The 14,529-nt window shown below is 38.7% G+C and overlaps 1 protein-coding gene across 1 annotated transcript in view; it reads left to right on the plus strand.

Annotated features, from left to right (window-relative positions):
• Positions 1–2,498: 2,498 nt before the first annotated feature.
• marchf8 (membrane-associated ring finger (C3HC4) 8) overlaps positions 2,499–14,529 on the plus strand; it is a gene marked incomplete at its 3' end in the record, with an annotated part of 79,077 nt that continues 67,046 nt past the window's right edge. Inside the window, exon 1 of the mRNA XM_079248554.1 lies at positions 2,499–2,569. The remainder of the gene's footprint in view (positions 2,570–14,529) is intronic.

The following is a 14,529-nucleotide window of genomic DNA, read 5'->3' on the forward strand; positions in this document are numbered from 1 at the left end:
ATCTCAAAAAATTCATTCAACACAAAAGGTAACAACAATGGTAGTTACACCACAACAAAAAATTTGAACGTCTCAATATCTCGTCATGTGCCCTTGAGCATCAATTACAGCTTGACAACGACGTCTCATGCTGTTCACAAGGCAACTTATTGCCTGCTGAGGCATGGCATCCCACTCTTCTTGAAGGGCAGCCCTCAGGTCATTGAGGTTCTGGGGTGCAGGGTCTCGAGCCTCTACACGACGGCTCAGCTGATCCCACAGGTTTTCAATGGTATTCAGGTCTGGAGAGAGTGCAGGCCATTCCATTTGAGGTACACCAGTCTCCAACAGCCGTTCCCTGATGATGCGGCCTCAATGAGCAGGAGCATTGTCGTCCATGAAGATGAAATTAGGCCTGTGTTGTTCATGTAGGGGCACAATCACTGGATTAATGATGTTATTCAGGTAGTATGGGCTTGTCACTGTACCATTCACAAAGTGTAGGGCAGTTCTGTACCAAGTGGACACCCCTGCCCACACTGTAACACCGCCACCACCAAAAGCTCGCCTGGTGACAACAGTGGCTGATGCATAGCGTTCTCCCTGACGTCTCCAACATCGTTGCCGGCCATCATTTCTGCTCAGTGTGAATCGACTTTCATCAGAGAACAGCACTGAGGCCCACTGGTTCCTCGTCCAGCGTAAATGCTCCCTGGCCCATGCAAGACGATGATGCCTGTGCCTGGTGGTGTGGTCAGGTACCCGTGCAGGTCGTCTAGCACGCAGACCACGCTGATGGAAACGGTTTTGAATGGTCTGACGTGACACTTGGGTGCCTCTCACCTCTCTTAAACGTGCCTGGAGTTGAGTGGCATTCGTCATCCGGTTTCTCAGGGCAGTGTTCACAATGTAGCGGTCATCAGCACGGGATGTGGCCAAAGGACGTCCACTTCTAGGCCTTTCTGTGACTCTTCCAGTCTCTCCATATCTCTGTTGCAACCTGCTGATGACACTCTGTGACACTCCAAGCTCAGTGGCCACTTCTGTCTGAGAACGTCCTGTTTGAAGCATCGCAATGGCAAGGGACTGTTGTTCCATTGTTAGGTGTCGTCTTGGTCTCATGATGTCAAAATGTGAACAGCATGATGAGGACAACTGTTTAAACACCAGCTCTAATTGAACCAGGACATTTACTGGTCAATTCAAGGATCACACACCTGCCGTAATTTTTGCCGTTAAGCTCCTTGTTAGAGAACAGCAACTTGTGCAAAATTTATTGAAACATTTAACAGTTGGACATGTGCATTTAAAAGCTTAGAGAAGATCACATTAAGTTCACCTGTACAGGTTTGAATGCATTTCAGGCTTGTTGTGAAATTTCACCCAAAAGCTGAATATCCCTAACTTTTTGTGAGTAGTATATATATATATATATATATATATATATATATATATATATATATATATATATATATATATATAAAATAAACATAAAAATATATATATATAATAAATAATAATCATATATATATATATATATGATTATTATTTATTTTTTATGTTGGGTTTTCTCTAAAGTGGCTATTTCAATCTATTTAATTTTTAATCTCAGGTCGCTCTTTGTAAGCTTTCCTCATAGCTTCAAATGCTGTAATTATTTCAGAATGTCAAAGTGACCAGTAGAGGCAACATAGGTATTAATTTGCCCAGATTGAAGGTCACAAGGTCAACGGCAGAAAGTTTCCAAGACCAGTTTATCGACCAAGCCTGAAATTATCATCGATGTTTTTCATTGTCAGTTTCCTGCAGTGGCAGAACGGTGAGACATACTGACCATTGTCAGCATGTGCTTGGCTTAGAGGCCTTACATGCCATCAGTGATACCGATTATGTTGTTTCTGCTTTGAACTTAAAACAAACCAAATGTTAACATCATCAACAGTTGCTATGGAGCTGGTTGCCAATGTGAACGTGAGCCTGAAAGGGAACCAGGCTACATTCTTGACTGAAGTTGCTAATGGTTTTTCTTTTTTCACGTGTCAAGTTGGTCCTTTGAAGCTGAGACAACCTTAACTTTCAGTATTAATCTTCCACAAAAGGCAGCAATAAACGAATTCCCGTATTCATAATAGCTGGACCTTGAAAACTAAAAAGATTGTCCAACCAAAAGCATCTCCAGCACAAAACAAAGTGCTGCTCTGGAAAGTAACTCTTCACTGTTTGTTTAAAGAAAAATAATTTTTTGAAATGATTGAGCTAGACAAAATGCTCTCTCTTTTACCCCGCAGTGCCACAATACACCACTTAAAAGCTGAATTTAGCAAAACAGGCTACACTAAGCTCTTTATCATCATTCCCATCGTCTTAAATTCCCCGTCTTCTTCATCACCATGAGCTTCACAACGTGCACATACCCCGGTGCGCCCGAGTGCGCCGCCTGTCCTTTAAATTCATCACAGCCTGCTTCTTGCGTTTTTTTTCTCTCTTCCACTCCATCCGTACACGGAAGTGGGTGACGCATCACACACACAGCTGCTCGGAGAAGACAATGAAATAAACAAATCGTCGTCATTTCATACCAGAAGCAGTGGTGAGTCTTTTTCTCTTTTGTCATCGGGCAAACGAAGCCACATTACGTCCGTCGCAGGTTGTTTGTGTGTCCGTCCACACTGAGGCTTCTGTCTCCACTGCGCTTTATTAACCCAACCGGAGACAGCTGGGGGTCGGACTGGCGGACGTGTGTCTGGGCTGCACTGGGATTTGATAGTGTGACATTTCATTTGTTTTCTTTATAGCTCGTTAAGGAGAACCCCAACACTCGGTCCCTCAGCCTGCTGTCATCAAGGTAGAAATGAACACAGTTTAATGTGTGCGCGCGCTCTGCAGCAACAAAACGCGTTAGTCTCCTCACATGCCTGCTGTTAACGACTGCATCTCTTTGTCCGTTCAGGATATGTTTGTAACCCAACAGAAGGCGTAATTTTGACCGAGAAAAGACTGTAAGCAAGCCTTTTGTTAGTTTATCCGTCATGACGCTGTGCCACTTTGCATCGGAATGAGATGGGACACTGTCGTGGAAATGTTGCGTTTCGACACGATCTATTGTGGGACTGTAATGACATGTTCACGATTCTACACTAATCTTACTGCCATTGTATGTTTTTTATTTTTAAATGTATATATTTAATGTCAGTTTATGAAAGGGTCGCTGTTTGGGCCAGTGTTGAAAATAATTTAAATTTGCTGTCAGAAGCGTGAGTTGTCCCAAATGGGTTTTCCTAGTTATTGTAGGTCTGAAAGGCATACAGGCATGCCGGGTGTTGCCTTATTATGAATCACAATAAAGCCAGAGGAGTGCCCTGCATAGCTGCGCTGTTTCCATGTCGAAAACAATAAGATATCGATTCCGCTTTATCTGCTGTTTAACGTCAATGGCAACAACATTATGCTAGATGTATTGTTCTCGCTGCAAAAAAGTCTTAGTTTAATAAGTTTTTTAGGATGAACCCACAAGAAGTTATTTGTTAAATGGCTCAAATATTACATTCAGTCCTGTTGCCGGCTGCAGGACCAGCTGTGCTCAGTTTGGTGCTTACCGCGCGCAGTTTATGTTTTTGTGTTGCAGTTTGTTTTAAAAATCCTCTAAAGATGAAGCAACTTGCTTCTGAAGTGGACTGTTCTCACTTCCTTTTGTGGATCCCTGCATGGTTTTTGCTTTGTTGCTCGGATCTCAAACCTTTTATCTTGAGATAAACAAGAAGTTTTGGCTTCTTGTCAAACAGATTTTTAAGATGCGAAGCGTGTCTTCATGCATGATTTCATGTCAAGCTGTGGCATTGGGGCATGCGAAAGACTGACTGCGCATGTCTGGGTGTTTTTGTGTATGGGCGTTACATCACTAAGTTTTGATCATGTCTTTGCCGGTGTTTGGGAAATACAGAGTGTCAGAAGGCTCATTATTCCATTGATATTTGCAGTGTTTGTGATTAAACGTCAGATGACAATAGACTAATTTCTTCTGTAATCCTGCCTCAAAATACTTAATTGTAAAATGTAAATTGGTTCTTTTTCTTCTTCTCAAGAACACTAAGATTTTGACACGGGTGATTATTTGAACAATAGTGATGGCTTTTTCTGTGCAAAGAAAATAAATTTTATTCATGAGCTACTTTGAGCTTGATAAGTGTGCAGTTCAGTGTTGTTAGTTGATTTACTGCCGGGATATTAATAGTTTAAGGCTGTTTTCTCTTTCTCTGTTAGAAGTAGACTTTTCTTGCTCCAAGGCAATTTGGTTCTTATTGAATTCTCCAAAAGTTTGATAGAACACTTTCTGCGCTTCATTTCTGCATAAAATGTTGTTCATTTGTCCACATTATATTGACCATCTACCCCCTCACTGCTTCCTGTCTCTTCTTGGCCTGATCTGTAGTGTAGGGAATAGATTTTGTCCATGTCAATCAATATTCTTTTGTGATGTGAAATCTTATCTGTTTCAGAGAATCTTAAACTGTTATCAGACTGAAGTTATTGACCATCTAGACACAACCAACTGCAGGGAGAAATGAGAATGTACAGCTGTAATTATGATTCCAAGCAGGAGGAAGAGGGAGACTGTGTCTGTAAAGCTCTTAAAAACTCCGAGGGAGGAAGCTACAGTCTTAATGGACTGTGTCACCATGAAGCTGGCAAATGAACTCATACTTTCTGTCTTCCAAGTTTAGAGGAAGTAATTGAAGGGCAAAAAGAACCTAATCAGAAATATCTGAAGGCTGATGGTTGCCTTCTGTGCTGTCATTGCTCGAAACAACTGGTTGTGAGTGTTGAATGTGGCGCCCACTGTATTTTACAGTAAGGGACAGATAATGAATCTGACAGGTGACATTGTGCACCTCTGTCATGATTCAAATATATAAATGCATATTATATATATATATATATATATATATATATATATATATGTGTGTGTATATATATTATTTTTTAAAGGAGGAAAAACACTTAAATTTGCGAGAGTTTTTTTTTCAGCTATTTGTCAGCAAATGTAATATTATATGTAATATTATATATATATATATATATATATATATATATATATATATATATATATATATATATATATATATATTTTTTTTTTTTTTTTTTTTTTTTTTTTTTGTAGTTTCTGCATCAAATTGTGCAGTTAAGTGCATTTTTTTCCCCTCTGCAACAATCTTCAAGAATACAATAGGATCCTCCATGGCTGTCTTTTCTACCAGATGTCATATTTTGTCCATTAGAAATGGAAGCTTGTTCGACTTGTTGTAATCTTGCAGCTTTTTTTGGAGATTTTTTTTTAAAGAAAAAAGCTTTTTTATTTGAAGCTCTTTAACAACACAGTTCTGGTACAGTGGACGGACACTTCCTTTTTGCCTTTATTTCCTCTATCTTGACTTTGCTCGAACTGAGGATATGATAATTTTCTGAGTAGCCCTTCCACATATTGTGGATGTATACAGTAAAACCAGTCAACAGCAAGTTCCTTTGGTTTTGCTGTATTTAAGCCCATGTTATTAACACTGACACCTGCGGCCTCACACTGCCTTTCTGAGTTTTCCTGCTTCCCCTCAGTCTCCTCACACTCGTGATTCGTCTGTAAAATAATCACGATTACATTCAGCTAGAAGGCAGGAAATGGATCCAGCCAACAAAACTCCATGTTCTTGACTTTCCCTTTTGCAGAAGAATGTGTTTGTGCATGTTTGTCAGGATGTGGGATTTTCCTGGACTCCAGTTATTGTTAGGAAGTGACGATGGTGTCGGTGATTAACTCTCATTGTTAGACACCGTGTTTTACAAGTGTTACTTTTTTTGTTTTTTAAATTGATCCTCTGCTGAACTAATTAATGGTAAATTAGGCATATTTCTACCATATAGCAGTTTAAATCATACTGCAAGGTCTTTGGAAACTGGCTTTTTTAAAGCCATGTCGCTTTTCTGCTCCGTGACTGTAATAATCAGCCCATGTCCTCTGTTTGCCTTGTTGGGCTGTAATGTAATAACCTGATAAAGGTGGCATCGCTCTTGAACATCCTGGTTTGCCTTACTACTGTTTGGTTGCAGCTGTGTAGGGAATAAGAGTATTGATTTGGCCTAATGACTTCCTCCGATGGATGATGTCATATGGGTTGTGAATTAAACCTTGCAGTAATGCCGGTGGAAGTAGTTAAGAAATGTGGAGAAAGCCATTAAAGTCAATGTTTTATATAGATTTTTTTTCTTCTTTTTTTTTCTGAGGTTGAGTAGCTTTTTTTTCAGTTTGATTTCAGCATGTTTGTATGTGTGGTTGTGTGTGTGCGTGCAATAAAATGATAACGTATGTGATGAAAGCAGGGGAATGTTGAGCTGCCATACATCAGCCGAGGAGAGGCGCTGGCTCAGCTGAATGAACTGTCGGCTGGCTGCTGCAGGTAGAGGACTTTGGTTGATGATGTCATTAGGGCTTTCATTGTCTCCCAAGGTTTCTGTCTTTTAATGGCACTGAACCAAAATGAGGCTTCAGTTACACACAATGTTTGTGTTACCAGACCCAGAAACATTTGTCTGAATGCATAAACCTGTGAGATTTTTTCTCCCTGTATAATGCAGGTCTGCCAAACATGTTTGTCATGCTTATTTGCTTGGTTTGACACCTGGACTGCAGAAGCTTGGAGCTGCTTGGCTTTAAGTCAGTGTATGTAGTCAAAATAACATTATTAGGAGCTTTAATTTAATAAAATTTGGCGATATAAAGTTTTCAACAGCTATCATCAGTGCTAGTAAAATCCTAGAACTTGTGATCTTGCACATGACATGCTCAGGGTAGGAAGCCAGCTTTCCCTTTTTCCCCACAGCAACGTCTTTTTAAACCTTTGCTGCTGTTTCATGCATCTCCTTTGTGTCTACAAGAAGAGCAATATTGATATGATTTAAATAATTGTCTGAAAAATAATGTTGTACCATTCTCAGATAAACAACCTGAAAATTGTCTTGTTCATAGTCGGCAGTATTCCAATAAAGAGTTAGTGGATCCTAGTTTTGACAGCATTGTACTGATGTTATTTGTATTGCTATTGTTCACAGCATTTTACGAGACACACACACACACACACACACACACACACACACACACACACACACACACACACACACACACACACACACACACACACACACACACACACAGACAGACAGACAGCGAGATCTGGGCCTTTTCAGGCTATGTAGAAACAGGATTATTGCAGCATAAGAAGAAAGAATCTTTTGGGGATGGGGAGAGATGCAACCACAATCCTAATATAGTCTTCTATAACAAGGTCATAGTCGTAAAATTACTGTGCATAAAATTGTGGCCAATGTTTTTGCTTAGTCAGCATTTACACTCTCAGGGCTTTTGATTGGTCTAATTGTAAGATATTGCGGATTCGTCAGTGGGTACACAGGTAGTAGGGCCTGACTAAGAGCAGGGTATTTCCGTAGCCACAACAGAGCATCACTGTACCAATGTGGACCTGATTCCTGCAACCAGACTAGACTGTTGTCTGGTCTTAAAACAGTTTGCACAGCAAGATGGGCTGCTGCTCTACTGTGCAACTGTGTGCATCATTTCTATCTGAAAATTTAGGAATAAATAATTGTAAGTTTGTTCAGCATCAGTTCTTCAATTTATTGTGTAAATCAGTATGTTAAAGTTTAGTAGTGGCTACAGCACACCTTGCTTCGGCTGTATGCGAATACTTACAGATGCGTGTTTAGAAGGTTTCTGGAAGAACCTCAAAATGTGGTGAAGGTCTAACGCTCTCTTAAATTTGCAGTGTGACAGTTTGACAAACGCTTTTCAAATGGCCTCAAACAGTCTTCAGTTTGAATAAATGTTATTATCAAGAATATAAAGATCTTAAGGTTTCTCATCTTTTGATATCAAATGATTCAGTTCCTGTCCTTAGGGTCAGGAACCAATTTTAAAACAAAACTGTAAGACAGAGAGAGCTTGTTTCATTTAAGCATGTGCAAAGAAAGCAGAAATGAGGTTGATTATGTAAAGTTTTTTTTTTTTTTTTCTTTCTTTTTTTTACAGATGTCGCATGTAGATCTATAGATTTTTTTCTTTTGCTGTCTGGTCAGAATTGGCTGGAAGTTGACTGGGGTAGTGGTGAAATATAAAAATGTGCAGTTTCTTTTAGTCCTACAAAATAATAAATTTCCATTCCTGTGTGACATCGGTGTGCTTTTTCCATCTGACCTCAATATGAGTTCAGTTTTCATCATAATTCACTGCATGTCTGACCGTCTCTGCAGTATGATCAGTTGGTGAATGAATGAGTGTGTGAGTGAATAGGTGTTGAAATGCATATTGTGTTCTACATCCTTCATTAAGAACATGCAGTTTTCTGTTGGGACATAAATAAAAACAGAGTACAGTTATTTGCACATTCTTTTTAACCTGTATTCAATTGAATATATTGTAAAAACAAGACATTTTATAGTTCTAATAGATAAACTTTATTGTATTTATTCATTTTTTGCAAATATTCACTTATTTTCAATATGATGTCTGCAACGCATTGGAAAAACCTGAGATGAGCGTGTTTACCAATGTCTTACATCATCTTTCCTTTTATCAGTCAAGAAGCATTTGGGAACTGAGGACTATAATTATCAAAGCTTTGTAGGTGGAATTATTTTCCATTCTTCATGTACCACGTCAGTTCCTCAACAGTCTTGAGATCTGTCGTATTTTGTGCTTCATAATGTGCACCACATTCTCATAGGGAGGCAGGTCTGGACTGCAGGGAGGTCAGTGTAGTCCCTGCAGTCATTCACTACAAAGCCACGTTGTTTTACCACATGCAGAATGTGTCTTGGCTTTGTTTTAGTGAAATAATCAGGGATGTCCCTGGCAAAGACACGGCTTGAATAGCAGCATATGTTGTTCTAAAACCTGTTTGTACCTTTCAGCATTAATGGAGCTTCCATAGATGTGATAGATGTGCAAGTTACCCATGCCATGGGCACTAACATGCCATCACTGATACTGGATTTTGGGCTCCGCACTGATAACAATCCATATGGTCCTTTTCTTCTTTGGCCCAGAGGACACAAAATCTTTGATTTCCAAAAACCGTTTGAAATATGGGCTGGTCAGACTACAGCACACTTTTCCACTTTGCATCTGCTTGTTTTTAATGAGCTTAGAACCAGAGAAGCCAGCAGGTGTTTCTGGGTGTTGGTGAGATTTTGCCTTTGCTTTGTGTGGTAAAGTTTTTTAATTTGCACTTGTAGCTGCTTGTTTGCAGTGTATCCAACTGGATATAGCTTCAAAAAGATATACATATAATTTCGTTCTGTTTTTGCTTGTGTTTTACACAATGTCCCAGTTGAATTGGAATCAGGGTTATAACTTCTGTTTATGGTTTATCTGAAGTGTGGCCACATGGTTGGATGACTAAGACATAGTGTCATTATACAGATATCATTATATCAACCTATATTTCTATTCTTGTTATATAAATCAGGAATGTTTCTGTTAAATATCTGGATATCTTAATTCATATATAATGTCTGTTTTCAGCATGCTCAAAATGAAATGCATCCTACTTGTGATTACCCTGTAATCAACATGTCCTTTTTAAATAATTATTGGGAAGCCAAGCAATCATCAATTTGCATTACTCTTAAAACACTGCATTTGTTCAGGAAATGCTTAAAAAAAAAAAAAAAAACAGAGGATACTGACATTTTCACACTCGTGTTCCTAGATTCATACTGTATGTTGGCGGAAAATATCCTGCTGCTTACATCACAATGCTGACATTGGCCATATGATAAACACTTCCATGGAAGTAGTGGTGGAGGTATTGGCTCGCCAAGTTTACAATTCTTCCCAGTTTTCACAAAATATAAATTTTACCATCCAGGTTCTGTCATGTTATATGCAAACACCTTAGAAAATCATGTTATGTCATACGTGTTGTCTAAAGATGAGGAGCATGTTGCTGTTTCACAATGTTTAACGTTCTGTTGTCACGCTGCTTCATTGCTGAAGTTGAACAATGTTTGTATATTGGGGCAACTGCCAAAAGTTATGTCGACTGCCATGTGAATGTGACTGACCTGTGGATATATTTAAGTAATTGATGCATGATAAAGTAACATCCACATATATGCCAGCCTCTTTGATCCTAGCTCTATTCCACAGCAATTTGTATTAGCTTATTTCAGCTTTTTATTTTATGGTAAAAATGAAAATTGTCAACAAAAAATGTATATTTTCATATTTCATAAAATGATATAAAACAATTTTATAGTTTGTGTCTTAAACATTAAATACAAATTACCATAATTACACACATTAGACTTTAATGGGTTACAGAAATATATGGAAACTAAAGCCGACCTTGTTGTGAGAAAACTGTGTTTGATATGATAAACTGATTATATGTTACCTCCAGAAGAGAACTTTTTGCCAATATCAGTCTTACTAAGATTATGCAGCAGTAAGGATGACAAATTGGCATGTCGAGTTTTTTTTGTTTGGACAAAATGGAGAAAAAACTGAGCTCAGCAACAGCAGCAAGTTTCAGTGAAGTTGTGGCCAGAAAAGAGATGTTTCCATCTGGCTGCATTTTAATGGAAGTCCTGCAACTTGTGGAATTTTTAGTTTCTTTTTCCTCTGAAACATTATCAGTCCAACACTGACTGTATAATTCAGTTGATAGTTTTGTAAACAGAACAGATATAATGCAGCACCGACCAACGGGGGAACAGTAACGACAGAATAAGGCCCAAATGGCATTTCATTATGAACAGCAAATGCGTTTTATTAGTAATGACTTTTCATCTGTTTACTGTTGCTGCTGGTGTTGTGCATAACCAGAGGCAGCTTTGCTGCTTGTAATTTTTATTTAAGCATATTCATGTTTTAAATCTTCTTATAAAATATCTAAGCTGAATGAGACATTCTCCAGATAGGGTGACAAAAATAAATCTTAAATCCCTGCTCTGCTTTTCAGCAGAACCCACATTTCTTTGATCAGTGTTTAATTCAATCCTGAGTGTGTTGCACTTGTTATTAATGGTGATTTAGATAACAGACACCCCAATTGTTTTAATAAATTGGTTTCTTTAACATGGTATAATGCAGCAGGTTTGATTATTGCTTATTTTTTCAAAAGTGAATTAAGCTGAAAAAAGGTGGATTTCTCTCTGTAGCTGTTTAATTTGCTGTGACCTTTGTGGTAACATTTAAATCTTATATTCAGTACGATGAGAGGCCTGCTTTTTTTCCCACAACCTTCAGCGTCACCTGTGCTTTTGTGCGAGGGATTTTCACATCTTTTCTGTCAGGTGTCTGGTTGTAAGCTGACATGACATCGCCTGGTGTATGTGGCGGCTTACCCGGGCAAATGTGGTGATCATGGCTGCTAAGCTAGAGCCTTTCTGACCTTTTAAGTAGATTTTTGCTGGTTGAACTTGCACAGCATTTTAGCTTGACACAGACTTTGAATTTGTCAGCATAAATTCAAAGGTTGGTTATTTTTAAGAATAATAGTTGAATTAACTCCAGTTATAAGACATTGGATGCTAGTTGGAAGATGCTAGGTTGCCTTGTCAGAGCAGCATGACCTCCTTTCTTTCCATGTTTTTCATCTGATTGCTCTGTGAAGATGAATTAAAATGAGGAGCAAATGATGTCAGTAGCTGAAACACCTTATGGTCACAAACATAAGCCCCTGAGGTGTAAAGATGCCTCCCCCCCCCCCCCCCCCCCCCCTAAGATGACACCCAGCTATGAGAAAATGGGCAAATAAAACAAGTGTTTTATTTGTTTTATATGTGACCCACAGATATGGGTCAGATATGGGGAAGAAAGGTTTAGTTTTAGCCACCCTTGCAATGTAAACATGAACTAAGTTGGATAATCCATATACTACAGGGTTCAAAGATGTTTTTTTTTTTTGTTTTTTTTTAAGATATCCTTTGAGGGCATGCCGTGTACTCCTTTTATTGAATCAGGAAGATTATTTGGCATTGAGTTTATGAAAGGAGATTGTTCTCAGCCAGAATTATAGAAACATCACACACACAGTCAGCTTTTGAACCTCCAGGCGATGAAGATGTCCTAAACCTGTTTTGTAACAGAGAAAAGGCCCTTTTACAAGAAAAAATTTAGTGGAAAAAATTTTTCGTTGTAAACTGTGTTAGTTTCTAGAACAGTCTGTCAAATTGCACAGTTTGTTTTTTATTTATTTATTTTTTTATTATTAACTGTGCTATAACTGATTGCTGGAGGCCAGCTCTCCAAATGCTCTGCTGTCATTTGGCTACTTCTTGCTGGCTTGACCAGCAGCCAAACGAGCAGCCTCTCAAGCTGTCTCTCAGTGTCTGGTTTCTTTACTCTCAGCATGCGAAGATGCATGCATACTTGCACATCTGCTGGTTCATGGAGCAGCATGGTTGGCTGTAGCTGCCTGCTGGTGTGAAACCCCTCCACACAGAGCTGGGTTATTTTACCAGGCCTGAAGAGCAGCTTCAATGGGGTGGTGGTCTGTGAATAGAGAAACACACACTCAGCGGTTGGAGGCATGTGTTTACTGGTAATGTCAAGGCAGTGGTTAGAATGAAAATGCTTTCAGTTTCTCATGCAGATTCTTTGTTTTTCATTTCCTCATTCAGACAATGAAGTGGACTCGTTCTCCCTGAACATTGCTGCATAAGAAAGCCACTTCGCAGAATATCAGCGAGTAGTAGCTCAGTATATGCCTACAACATCTAGATACGCAATAAATAGATACTGGATTAAATAAATAGATACCCAACTTCAGCTTTTTTGAGAAATGACTGCCTCATGTTCTGCTCACCAGCCCAGCTGCCAGTATTGTGTAATTTTTAGTGGAACTCTGCTTATTGATGCTGATGACTGGAAAGTAGTGCGTCATTATTCTTCAGCAATGTTTGAACATTTCTCAAGAGAAAACTTTTAGTCATGAACACCATGTGATACAAGAAGTTGGACAAGAACATGTGGAAACTTGCCATGACTAAGCCACCTGTTTAGCTTCTGTCAGAAGAGGAAAAAATTTGGAAAACTAGAATGATCTGCCTTTATACATTAGACAGGCCTGCTCTGTATCTGCTTTGAAATCTAGACCCATCTGTTTATGCTGGCTTTATGTCCATAATGACAAGTTGACATTTTAAATCTGATTTAATTATTTTACTCTTCTAGTATTTTATATTTTAATGCCTTCTTATGATGTTCATTCTATTTAGTTTTAAATCTGCACATCGTGGCACTTTGGTCGACTTAGTTTTTAAAGTGCATTCTAAATAAAGTTGTATTGCAAGGAAAAGAAACAACTGCAAAGTCTACTGAGAAGTTGTGTGTTATCTGTTTGCCAATAATCATAAGCATCAAACTAAAGGGTTTTCTCATCTCTTAGACTTTTTCCTAGTTTATTATTCTGTATATGTGGCTGTTGTGTGTGTTGTCATGTCATCTGTTATTCATGAGCATCTCCTTTTAGACTGAGACTGAAGGGATTCTGCTATGAAAACAAAACAAGGAAGAAAATCTGTGTTAAAATTCAATAAGCAACTCTTGAAATTGTTGCAATGCAATCAAAATCATAAACAGAAACGGATTTTGTTGTGATCTGTGAGATAAATGTTCAAGAATAAACATTTAGTCAGCAAAAATACTTGCAAATGCAAGTAAATGATATTTTTGTAAAAAAAATGTTAAATGTTTTCCTCTTCATGCAGTTTTTTCCGCACACATTTTCAGTGAATGTGGGGTCTAAAACCAGTTGACTGTGCTCAGTGCAAACATGTGATAACTGGAGACTGACATTTGACAGAGTTGAGTTTTTTTGAGGAAGCTTATGCATTAAGGCCTTTATAGATAAGAAATGTGAAGTCGATGTGGAAGTGACAAAAACTTAAGTTCCCACCCTCAGCCGCTAGAAGCTGGCTGCAAAAGGGAGTCGATCCCCATAAACTGCCATGTTAAAAAGTCCAACTTTACAGTGCAAGTAAACATGTTTATAGCCTAGTTCATTAAACCATTTCAGGTTAAATAGGGCAAGTTTACCTCCATGACAACTGTGAGGAGGGTGATGTATGTATTTTTTATTTATATAATATTATAATAGAACTTATTCGCTTTGGCGAAGGTGTCCAATGTCCAGCAAGAGGATGACAGAGCGTAGCATGGATTTTAGCATGCTAACGGTGGGCGTTAGCTTTAGACTGTCTACCTTCGTTAACCAGTTAGCTACGGTTAGATCTGGGTTAGCCTGGTTTGCTCTTAGCTATACGCAGCTCAGAGTTAGATAGATGGTCAATCCTTAGTCCCTACACTAAAACCCCCCTCTTACATCTACCTCTTTGCTCATTTTGGTATTTTCCCGTAGTGATGACATGTTATGCTGCCAAGATGGTGATGATGGGAACCTCCCATTGAGCTTAAATTCAGCTTTTCAGAAGACGCCCTCCATCTTTTCTATGCAGTCTGTGCCTAAACCCCTCTGCGTG

Source organism: Telmatherina bonti (assembly GCF_933228915.1).
Source record: "Telmatherina bonti genome assembly, chromosome: 11".
Lineage (NCBI taxonomy): Eukaryota > Metazoa > Chordata > Actinopteri > Atheriniformes > Telmatherinidae > Telmatherina > Telmatherina bonti.